Source organism: Gorilla gorilla, chromosome X (assembly GCF_029281585.2).
Source record: "Gorilla gorilla gorilla isolate KB3781 chromosome X, NHGRI_mGorGor1-v2.1_pri, whole genome shotgun sequence".
Classification (NCBI taxonomy): Eukaryota; Metazoa; Chordata; class Mammalia; order Primates; family Hominidae; genus Gorilla; species Gorilla gorilla.
In genome coordinates, this window is record NC_073247.2 from 45,626,816 (window position 1) to 45,639,917 (window position 13,102).

Genomic DNA, 13,102 nt, shown 5'->3' on the forward strand with positions numbered 1-13,102 from the left:
TTTGCACTGCTATAACAGAATAACACAAACTACATAATTTGTAGTGAAGAGAAATTTATTTTTCACAATTCTGCAGACTACAATGCCTAAGATTGAGGAGCCTCCATGTGGTGAGGGACTTCTTGCTGTGGCAGAAGGCAACAGGTCAAGAGAGGGACAGAGATCAAGAGACTAAACTCACAGCCTCAAGCCTGTTGGTAATCAGCATTAATCCATTCATGAGGGTAGAACTGTCATGACCTAAACACTTCCCATTAAATTCTACCTCCTAACACTGTTGCATTGGGAATTAAGTTTCCAACACATACTTTTTCAGGAAAATATTCAAACCACAGCACATTACCATCTTATAACACACAATAATCATAGGCAGTTTAATTAAAACGCCATATGAAGAGTGTGCACTTTTTGACTTCTTAATCTCAGTAACTCACAGAAACTAATTTAATATTCTAATTTACTGTTCTTAATAGAGGAGGTTTCCAGTGACAGTTGCCATGTAACGGTTTTATGGAACGGTGAACACATTAAAAGTCGTTCTTGTTAGGAGTCCTTTTGCTATATTTACCAAAAAAGCTCCTAATGCATTTTGTTACTTATCGTATATAATAATCCTCATGAATCACATGTGTTTAATGTGCCATTAAAACACCCTAAATTAAATGATGAAATGCTATCCTGTCTAGTTCTGTATTTTACCCATTTTAAAACTCATTTTCTTTGTAATGAAGCATAATTTAGAGCCAAATATGGGAGGAAATAAAGAAAAATTATTGACATCCCATAATGGAATTAATTCTACATACTGTATAAATAATCTATTTCTACAAAACCCTCATTTTATAAGAAATAGGGAAGCATAAGGAAGGACAAATTATTTGGGGCTAATAAAAAAAGTATATGAAGGTGAATAAAGAAAATGAAATGAAGACATAGAAGCTGAATTTCACAGGCAGAAGCTTGGTTCTACAGGCTGGCTTTACTCTTGTCTCCAAGTTCAAAAAAGAATGTATAAGCCTAAAGGTCTGTAAAATGATTCCATGACAAATGGATTAGTTTAAGAAACTGTTTATCCAAAAACAACATAATGATGATATAATAGGCTCTCAAGGGGCAAATGAAAAATGTCTCACTGGCCTTGTGTTTAATATTGGAGCATTCAGGCCGTTGGAAATCAAGATAAGAATATCATGTTTTGTGTCTTTCCCAATCTGCTACTTGCTATTTCATCATTATATTTATGATCAGCAGGATTTTGTGAATTGTACCTTGATGATCAAAAACTGAAAATGCAAAGATATGTTTATATATTATAGAAAGATACAGTATAGCAGTATTCAAACTATTTATTTAAAATATTTCTTATGATCCACAGAAAGAATGGCCTACCATCTCTCATAAGCAGCACGTAGCTCATTTATTGTGCATCTCAATAACCTTACTACTCAAGATAATTTTTGAATAAAAATATTTGTGAGTATTTTAAATAAATGGTTAATAACGTTATTTTTAATAAAAAAGTTCTATCTACAAAATGTACATAGTCTGTAAATGTAGAAAAGTATATTGAATATCATTAAGGACATCTTCACCTTGTAAAATAATAAAATGATGTTATCTATGTTTACAGATTTTATTGACACTGACACAGAACAATATCCAAAGTGTGTTATTAATTGGGAAAAGCCAACTGCAAAACAATATGTACTACTATATCATTACTTTTATATAATAGTCAGATACACATATTTATCCATATGGAGATGAGAAAGGAGATTGAAGTAAAGAGATAACTTTATTATGATTGTATGCTTGAAATTTTTACAGTGAGAAAACAGTAATAGAGAATCACTCCAGTATTTTCACTCTTATTAGTAGTAAATCACTTGCAAAATACTTTACCCCTGAAATTGGTACAGGTGTGTGTGTGTGTACCAGGATGAAAATAGATGTCCTGTGAAGGATCCTTGTCTAATTGTCAGAGATCTGGGTTCTAATCCTTCTTTTGGCACAAACTGCTTGGCAGACCCTGGGAATGTGCTCCAGGCTCTCCATACGTATAATGACAATTTCTAAGGTCCTGTCCCGCTTTACTATTTTAATTGTTTATAAAATGATCAGAAGTCAGGTAAAAACATGCATCAACTCAGTGAGGCTATGTTGGATCTTAGAACTCTTCACTTCATGGTTGTGTCACAATATTCTTTTTGAGAAAGTGAAAAGGTCAGGAGTTCGAGACCAGCCTGGTCAACATGGTAAAATCCTGTCTCTACCAAAAATACAAAAAAATTACCTGGGCCCGGTGGTGCACATCTGTAGTCCCAGCTACTCAGGAGGCTGAGGCAGGAGAATCGCTTGACCCCAGGAGGAGGAGGTTGTAGTGAACCAAGATCGTGCCACTGCACTCTAGCCTGAGTTACAGAGTGAGACTCCTTCTCAAAAAAAAAAAAAAATGTTTCCAATGGGATATAGCATTTTTGTATACAGTGCTTATACAAAAGGCCACACTATAGCTGAAAATATGACTAATCATTTTTTTCTCTGAGTGATTATCACTTTCTTATAAATGATGTCCCCAAGCCCGTGTTGTTTTCCCGATGTCTGTCTTAGTTTATTGTCTTCTGCTATAACAGAATAGCACAGACTAGGTGACGTATAAAAGAAAGAAATTATTCTTCACAGTTTTGAGGGCTGAGAAGTTAAAAAAATGTTATCAGCATCTGGTGAGGGCCCTCCTGCTGCATCATAATATGGTGGAAGGGCAAGTGAGCATGCGAGAGAGAGAAAGAGGAGATCAGGCAGAAACCACTCTTTTATCAGGAGCCCATTCCCATGATAACTATCCTACTCCCACGATAATGACATTAATCTATTCATGAGGGTGGAGCTTCAATGAGCCAAACCCCTCTTAAAGGTCCTACCTCACAATACGATTATATTGGCAATTAAATTTCAACATGCTTTTGGAGGGGACATACAGACTATAGCACCACCTGAACAACGAATACCGAGAATCTGATTGCTAACCTGCTCCTCCTTGTTGACAAGAACCAGTCCAAGCCAGGATTCATTCCATATCTGCCTTGGGAATATCAAGCACAAGCACAAACACATAAACAACTCCTGTGAAATCTCCATTACTGAGATGCCCCAAGTTCCTATTTGGGGGTGTTCTTATTTGATGCAGTCCACTAAATAAACCTGACCTTGTTTGACTACAGATGTGTTCCTGCTTGTCTTTGACTCTCAGGCTATCACAGGTCCTTTTGGCCATCAAAAATATCATTCATATAACATAAATTGCATCTTCTGTCAAAAGGCGCTTCCTTCAGTCAAGCAAACAGCCTCTCTTTGAAATCCTATTGAAATAAAACACACAAACAATAGCAGAGAGTGATTAATCCATATCCTTGAAGACAGTTTGTTTATATTCTCAAATTCTCTTCCCATTACCCATACCTACAACACTTCATTAATTGCTTAGGATTTTTTTTCTTTTACAGATAATGTTAAAGACATCCACAAATTGTAGGCAATTATATTTGAAATGTTAGGCATATTCCTCAAGAGATTTTTATTCATTATCTATTGCTATGTAACAAGTCACTTCAAAATTTAGTGATTTAAAGCAACAAACATTTATTATCTCACAGTGTCCATAGGTCAGGAATTAGACAGCATGTTAGATGGGTAGTCATGGCTGGTCAAAGTCTTTCATGAGGTTGCAAGAAATCTTTCCTTGATTGAAACCAAAATAAATGATTTAATGTAAATTAATTGTTTAGAAGTTTATTTTCTTATTGACAAATGTGCCATTGAATAATTGTAATCAAGTCACAGACATTTAAAAAGTATTTTTCCTATGTACAGCACAATATGAAAGCCTCATTAAAGTACTATGAATTCATGTTTTTAAGATGAAAAGACTGAGGCTTACACAGTTTAGATATTTTGTCTTTCATAATATCAGGATATAAACATAATTTCATAATATCAGGATATAAACACAATTTTTTTATCAGGATGTAAACACAAATTTAACTAAAGACCCAAACAGTACTTTCTGTACAAGATCAGAACTTTCAGAGAAAATAAAATAATTGTAAAGAATAAAGGCATAGAGAAGGGGCAGAGAGAGAGAGAGACAATAAATTGATGTTTATTAACTGTACACTTAATATGTAGCATAAATATTTTATACATGATCTAACTTAATTAAGTCTACTGTCTTATTTAACAAAGTCTATTTACAATTGATAGTCCAGAAATATCTCCCTTACTGGTGAAAATTACAATGAAAGGTTTTTCAAATAAACAGAAAACTCAAGTCAAAATTCTCTTCTCCATGTACAAGCACTGAGGTCCAAAGGGGAAGTCATTATATTTTGTCTTGGTATCTTTATCCTCACTTTCCTATGACCTTTTTCTTCAGAATAATTTTGTTTCTCATTTTCTTTCCTTCTGTAGAACAAAAATGAAGTATCTGTTATTTATACCTTTTTATAAAATGCCTACAGGGAAAAGAAGTTTTGCTGGGGGTAAGCCCCCAAATCTGGCCATAAACTGGCCCCAAAACTGGCCACAAACAAAATCTCTGCAGCACTGTGACAGGTTCGTGATGGCCATGACGCCCACGCTGGAAGGTTGTGGGTTTACCGGAATGAGGGCAAGGAACACCTGGCCCACCCAGGGCGGAAAACTGCTTAAAGGCTTTCCTGAACCACAAACAATAGCATGAGTGATCTGTGCCTTAAGGACATGTTCCTGCTGCAGATAACTAGCCAGCACCCCTTCCTTTGTTTTGGCCCTTCCCTTTGTTTCCCATAAGGAATACTTTTAGTAAATCTATAATCTATGGAAATAATGCTTATCACTAGCTTGCTGTCAATAAATATGTGGGTAAATCTCTGTTTGGGGTTCTCACCTCTAAAGGCTGTGAGACCCCTGATTTCCAACTCCACACCCTGTATTTCTGTGCGTATGTCTTTAATTTCTCTAGCACCACTGGGTTAGGGTCTCCACAACCGAGCTGGTCTCAGCAGAGTTTCAGTCAAAATTTTTTTAATTTCTTCTCAACATTAGGTTTGTGAGACCCTTATTTCTAAATGTGGCTATTCAGAAAGCAAGAAGTTAAATATTTAAAGAATGATACATCAAGTAGGACCTAAGACTTTTAAGTATTTAATGTGAAAAATACAATTAAAGTATACTTAATTTCAAGTATTACTTTCAACATTGAAAGTTATAAATATTAGAGAAAGAAAAAACACTGGAAGTATAGTTTATGTGAAACTATACTAGAAAGGGTTGCTTGTGTGACTCACATATGCAGTTTTAAATAGGTGTCAAGTGAAGCTGTGCACATTTTGTTTGCCCACAGCAGTAAACATTAGGCTAACAGTATAGTCAAAGGAATTCAAGATTTGGACTCAGAAAGAAATGGCTTCAGATTCTAGTTTTACCATTACCAGTTATGTAACCTTGGGCAAGCTTGTTAACCTGTTTGTGACTCTGTTTATCAGTAAAATGAGAGAAATAATAATGCTTAATTTTTCTGGTTATGGCAAAGGTTAGAGCTAACATAGATAATTTGCCTAATGCAGAGTAAAAACTTAGGAAGTGAGCTTTAATCAGTCTTAGTGTACATTTATTGATTTGGTTACAGAAAACGTTCTCTTTAGCTAGAAAGATGATCCCCTATCCCTTCTTAGCTACTGAGTTCTTAGATGGACAGTACTTGCAACTTCCCTCCCCATCTGTCAATTTACCTACACTCAGTAAGTGCAAAAGCCTGAATGTGCTTTCAGAAATATATTTCCTTAGATACCAAGCAATAGCTTCCTTTGTGTGAAGTTTCCAGATGTCAAGCAGGCTTACCTCACCTATGTATCTGGTTAGTAGACTGAAAATCTTAGATGTTTATTTGCTCAAATGTGAGCAATACATTCAAAATGAGTTCCCATTTAAAATTCTAAGATATTCATTTTGGATAGCTTGACAAAAAATGGATAAACATGTTTGTGCTTTCAATCCTGGCAATACAAAAAGGTGATAGACAAGAAACATTATTTTACATTTTATAGATATAAGATTTTATATACAATCAGGAAAATACCCCATAAAAATTATAACTAATTCTTAATCAGTTTTTAAAATCCTTTTGTATAAATAGCTTCCAAAGAATAAATGATATGTTGATAGATCTTTATGGACTAATAATTTTATTACTTAAATGTGCTCAATCATAAACTGTGAGGATATAGAAAGATAAATATCCCACTACACTTAAAATTTATAAAAGACTGATTAAAGTCAGTAGAGACTAGTTTATTTTAGCACTAGGAAACTTTATAAAGTCTAGCCTGTTTGAAGATGCAAAATTTGAGAACCATTAAAGAGATTTGCACCCTTTCAGTTCTATCAGGAGGAATTCACCAACCAATGGGGACTCCACTCAGTTACATACTAGTTTATGTTTTAAATCCTTTGCTTATTCTGTATGGAAAGACCCTTTCACGAGTAGTGATTTTTGGTTTTTCCCCAAATCCCAACTCTGTAGACGTGCCCTGCAGTTTCAGAACTTGAAAAAGGTACATTACAATGGGTCCATTTCTTTTTCTTCCTACAAACCAGTAGTCAAAGCACATGTTACCATGGAGTTCATCCTGAAACATTTATACCACCTAAACCTTCATTACCCAAAATCCAAAGTAGCCCAAACACTGCAATAGTCCTGACAGTTCTGCACAATGCTGTGAATATTCTTCTCATATCTTCCTGCCTTCTCTGTGGTTATAATGCACCCTTCTGTTTACTTATGTGGTAATATCCCAGTGCAGACTAATTACTATGAATGAGAAATCTGGATCTTAGTCTTGCACCCAGAAGCAGTGGGTAATACTAGAACTACCTATAGGAAATCAATTATGGGCCAGGTGCGCCTGTAATCCTAGCACTTTGGGAAGCTGAGACAGGCAGATCATGAGGTCAGGAGTTCAAGACCAGCCTGGCCAATATGGTGAAATCCCGTCTCTACTGAAAATACAAAAATTAGCCCGGAGTAGTGATGCACACCTGTAGTCCCAACTACTCGGGAGGCTGAGTCAGAAGAATGGCTTGAACCCAGGAGGCGGGGGTTGCAGGGAGTGGAGATCGCACCACTGTGCTGCAGCCAGGGAGACGCAGTGAGACTCCTCAAAAAAAAAAAAAAAAAAAAAAGAAAGAAAGAAAATCAATTATGAAGAATTAAATGATAAATGTGATAAATGGAAACAGAAAGAAGGTCTATTTTTTTAAAAAGTAATGTAAAAGAATTGAGATTCTTGCTAATCCTAGATGTTGGTTGCATCTGTTGAAATGTAAAGTTCTGAAGACCTTATTAATCACTGTATCATCCATATTCCAACATCATGGCTGGCATATAAGTGGGACTGAAGTAAATCGAAATTGTTCTCAAGCCAAAATGAATTCTTGTTTAGAAAGGAAACATTAACTAAAATTCATAGAAATTTAGTGCAAATCTAACTTTGATTTTAGTGCCAGGGCTCCTGGGGTGTTTGGACTGAGCAACTTTCTGAAAACAACCAAAAGTGCCAGATGAAATATAAAAAGTAACTTTCTTAAAACATTGACAAGCTGATAAAACAGGAAAAAATGATAAGGCTACATCTAAATGTAAACTGGAACTAGATAATTAATTTGAGCATGGAAGCCGATTTCACTCTGAGAGCATTTACTAAATTTGACGTTAAGTTTTCAAAATCCTGGTTTAGGGTACAAAGGGCCAAGTGCAGGCCTGCCCAAGCCTGAAGACTAATAGGAATTCTTCCCTCATAACTCGTTTTACCACATGGGCTACCTTCTCAGGATGAGGGAAAACTAGCAGTAAAGTTCTCTCACACCCTACATACTCTCAGGAACTGCAAGGAATGCTACTTGGAGAATGAACAAAAGATGGCTTCAGAATAAGTGGTCTCAAGGGTTAAAAACAAGTAATTCTTGTTTTTCTCTCACACACTTTTCCAGAGGAGAGGGAAAAGGAGCGTGCCAGACTTGGGTTTATGCTACCAGATGCCTGATAGAGAGACCCGGGGGAAAATGTACAAGAATAGTAAATTATAGGCCAATCTCACTCATGAACATTGATGCAAAAATTTTAGATATATTAATAGCAAACCAAATCTGTGATATAAAAAGAATAATACTCTTAGAGTAGGCTAATTTACCATTAGAAAGGCAGCTACTATAAATTATTGCATTATTCTAAGAGAAAATTCATATAATCTTTATAATAAAACACTTGATAAAATTGAACACACAGGCAGGATTTAAAAAGGAAAAAAATCTTCTTCATGACTTAAGAATAGAAAGGAAATGTTTTAACCTGCTAAAGAGTGACACTTTGAAAGATCTCCATTTGAGGCGAGGATGCTGTATACAACTATTCAACCTTATCTTTCAGGTTTTCACCTCCACCATAAGACAAAGAGTAAAAACAAAATATGTTGAAATTATAAACAACAATTGTCATTTTTACAAATGATATAATTGTGTATATAGATAATACAAAACAATCTGCAGTAAAATGTATAAGAAATAATAAGAAAGTTAATTTTTTAGATATTTACTCCTTATAACAAAGTTAATTGCATATCTATTTACGAAGAAAAGAATTTAAATATAATTTTTAATACCATTTACAATAAGATTAAAAATAGCAAGTATCTGGAAATAAATTTAACAAATATTTATGTGAACTTTACAGAGAAAATTTATGGATTTAAGTCAAGAAAATTAAGAAAATCATTGAATGATAAGACACACATTTTTGTGAATTAAAAGCTCAATATTGTCAATATATCAATTCTACCAAAATTGTTTTATAGAGTCAATGGAATCCCTGTGGAACCCCCAACAGTTATTTTTATAAAAGATGGAAAGCTGATTCTAAAATTTTTATGGAGAAAAGAAGTGTTAAGGACAGTCAAGATTCCCCTGGAGAAGAACAAGATGTGGAAATTGCCTACTAGATAATAAGAGTTGCTATTAAAACTATGGTAATCAAGAATATGTGACTTGGTGGTTGGGTAAAAAATAAACCAAACAGAATAGAAGAGAGAACATAGAAACAGACCAACTCATATACGGACATTCGGTGTATGATTTAAAAAGGGACATTTGTTGATCAACAGAGAAGAATGGACTCTTCAAGAAATGATGTTGGCTTAATTTGGAATTCAAGGATAAAGAATACAAACTTGAAACAAGACAAGAATATCCTCAATCACCACTCCTATTCAACATTGCTCTCTATGTCCTAGCTAGTTCAATAAGACAAGAAAAAAAATTTTTTTAATGTACAGTTTGGAAAGAAAAATACAATTATCTCTATTTGCAGATGACATGATTGTCTATGCAGAAAGTATAAGAATCTTAAAAACAAAACAGAATAACACAACTCCTGGAATGATAAGCAAGTTGAGCAAGGGCTCAGAAACAAGGTCAATGTATGATAGTAAATGGCTTTGCTATATAATAGCAATCAAGAATTTGAATTTCAAGTTAGGAAATCTGAAATATTTCTAATAGCTCCAAAACATCAAAGTACTTTGGTATAAATCTGATAAAATATGTTTAAGACTTACACAAAAACCTGAAAAAACACTAATGAAAGAAACCAAAGAAGATAAACATAATTAGAGGAAATTTGTGTTTATGGATTAGAAGACTCAATATAGCTAAAATGGCTATTCTTTCCAATGTGATCTAAAGATTTAATGCAATCCCACTAAAAACCTCAGTAAGCTTTTTTAATATAGAAAGATATCCACAAACTGATAGGAAAATTTATATATAAAGACAAAACTACTAAGGCTGGGAAAGGTGGCTCACACCTGTAATCCCAGAATTGGGGAGGCCTAGGTGGGAGGATTGCTTGAGCCCAGGAATTCGAGATCAGCCTAGACAATATAGTGAGACTCCACCTCTACAAAAAATAAAAGATTAGCTGGGAGTGGTGGCACACACCTGCAGTCCCAGCTACTTGGGAGGCTGAGGCGCGGGGATGACTTGAACCCAGGAGGTTGAGACTGCAGTGAGCTATGGTCATGCCACTGCACTTCAGCTTGGGTGACAGAGTAATATCCTGCATCAAAAGAGAAAGAAATGTTGCTTTACAACAAGATACCACACACTTCGCAACTTAAAATAGTGTCTACTTATTAGCTCACTGTCTATAGGTCAGGTCAGGAGCCCAGGCACAGCATGGATGGGTTCTCTGCTCAGGGTCACACAAGGCTAAAATCCAGCTGTCAGTCAGGCTGTGTTCTCATCTGGATCTCAGGATTCTCTTATAAGTCCATGTGGTTGTGGTGGAATTTAGTTTCTTGCGGTTTAGGACTGGGTCCCTGGTTCTTTGCCAACTGTCAGCCGGTGGCCACTCTCAGCTCCTAGAGGCTGCCTACATTCCTTTCCATATGGTCTCTCCATCTTCAGAGCCAGTGATGAAGACTCTCTCTTGCATCAAATCCCTTTCACTTTTTAAATCTTTCTTTATCTGGAAGGATCATATCTCTTTTAAGGGCTCAACTGATTAGGTCTGACCCACTATTTTGAACTGAATTGTGTCCTTCCACCCCCAAATTTATATGTTGAAGTCCTCAGCCCCCAATATGACTATATTTATAGATAAGGCCTTTAAGAAGATAATAAAAGTTACATGAGATCATAAAAGGGGAGTCCTAATCCAACAGGGATGGTGTCCTTATAAAAAGAGGAAGAGACACCACAGGTATTTGCACACAGAGGAAAAGGCGGTATGAGGACTGAGAAGATTGCTGGTCAGGAAGAGAGGCCTCACCAGAAATTAACCCTAACAGCACCTTGATCTTAGAATTCCTGCCTCCAGAGTTGTGAGAAAAAAAAAAAGAAAGAAAATTCTGTTGTTTAAGCTACCCAGCCTCATGTTCTATTATGGCAGCCTGAGCAGACTAGTATACCCACTAAGAATAATCTACCTTTCTTTAATTGTGCTATTTAATACAACCTAATCACAGGATATCCCATCATATTCACAAGTTTCTCTTACTGTCAAGGCCTGGAGATTGTACAAGGGTATGGATAAATAGGGGTCATTTGATTTGTCTGTTGCAATGTCCTCATTTGTAATAGAAAAGAAAATGGAAACAATTCAAATGTCCATCAACAGGAGAATGAATAAACAAACTGTGGTGCATCCATACAACAGGATAAAATTGAACAATAAAATAGAAGAACTACTGTCACACACAGCACTTAGAGAAGTGCCGACTGAAAGAAGCCAGTCTCGAAAGGTTATATACTATGCTATTCTCTTTATATAGCATATGGCATTCAGAAAAAAGGCAAAGCTATAAGGTTAGATAAGTGGTCAGGGGTTGGATAGGAGTATTTGACTTCACATAAGAAATAGGAAGGAGTTCACTGTTTTGATAGGACTGTTTTTTATCCTGATTGTGATGTAGTTACACAAATTTATACATGTGTTAAAACTCATAGAACTGTAGAAAAAGTCAGTTTTACTCTATAATAATTTTAGAATAAAAATTTAAAAATAATTTGCCTCTAAGGATACCTGATAAATTTCATGAAGCTCCAAAGTAAGACTATTGTTAACGTTTTCCTTTACTGAGGATAAAGAGCAAACTTTAAAGCCACAGATTTGACATTGAAATTATTAAAATTAAAATTCAGAAAATATTTAGTGATAAAAAACTATGGGATTGATAATTTAAACTTCTTTTTTATTACAACAAAATGCTAAGTTTTCAAGCAAAATCCTCAGGTAATGGCTGCCATTCCAATCCACACTAAAACATGGCCAAATTTACCATCCAAAAAAAGGAGTCCTGACTTTTAATAAATTTTCATGAACTACACCTAGAAAATGTTACAGCGTGTTAATCCAGCTACTCATTCATGCTGTTGCCACATTTCTGTTAGTGACACCATCACACTTCTACACAGAAACACATTTTATTTCAAAGCTAATATCAAATCAATAACTGCAAGTGATATATTGCTTTAAAATCAAGAAAGTCACCACAGTTGTCCAGCTGATGTATTAATGAGGAAATTAATTCTGCCAGCAACATGAAATGCATTTAAAAAAATGAATTTTGAGCAACCTAAAAGTCAACTGATCTTCATTTCACTTGAATTTACCCTTGTTGCACTAGGACCTCTGGCTGGGGACCAGCCTGTTGCTACTACTGTTATTGTGAGACTTCTAGCCTGTGTCTTTAATGAGGGGCAGATGATTGGAGGAGTCTGCAAGGCTTTCCAAATACATTTTTCTTTCCTCTTGTACAGCTCCTGTGGAGCAAGAGCCTGAAAAACTACTACTCTTATATGAATGAGATAGGTGTGGTAAATTCATGCCTTTGCGAATAAAAGTGTAAAGCTAGCAACCAATTTGTCACTTAGAAGAAGCTATATCAAGATATTAAAAGCACTGTCTTCAGTTTAAAGGGGTCCACTTTGTCCAACTTAAGAACCTCCACTAGGTCAGGGAGTGTTAGTACCTGAAAGAGCTAGATCACAGAGGAGAAATGTGAGAGAAGAGTCAGGAAATGGCAACAGGATTCCAAGGTACAGTGGATAAGGGTATGGATCATACTGTAAGCTGTTCTTTCTTACTGTTCTTTCTCTCTTGGTTGTGAAGTATCTATGTTGTCTGTTTTCATTGATCAAATAATGGCATCCTTACAAAAATTCACTTTACCCATTGCTCTGTGATTATAGTAGAGCTGGTGTATTGTAACATGGGCCTTCATTTATCCCTGAGGTAGAGAACACCAACATTTTTGCAGAGTAAATGAAAGGAATACATTGAATTCAGAAGAGATTACCTAATAAATGAGTGCACCACCTTCTGGAGCATTGTGTAAGTGTAGATTGAGTATAAATGGCCTTCAGTGGAGTGTGTAAATAATTCATTAGGCAGGAAATGAGAATCAGCCATTTTACTATTAGAAACATAGTGATATTCCTTTTTTCTTTATAAGGAAGGCTTTCATGACAGATGAGAATCATTCACCTCATCAAATGTCTTTTCTGCCTTTTG

The 13,102-nt window shown here is 35.4% G+C and overlaps 1 long non-coding RNA gene across 1 annotated transcript in view; it reads right to left on the minus strand.

Annotated features, from left to right (window-relative positions):
- Positions 1 to 1,488: 1,488 nt before the first annotated feature.
- The window catches only part of LOC134757910 (uncharacterized), a 415,727-nt gene continuing 404,113 nt past the window's right edge, over positions 1,489 to 13,102 (minus strand). Inside the window, exon 4 of the long non-coding RNA XR_010132512.1 lies at positions 1,489 to 3,359. This is a non-coding gene — a long non-coding RNA (uncharacterized lncRNA). The remainder of the gene's footprint in view (positions 3,360 to 13,102) is intronic.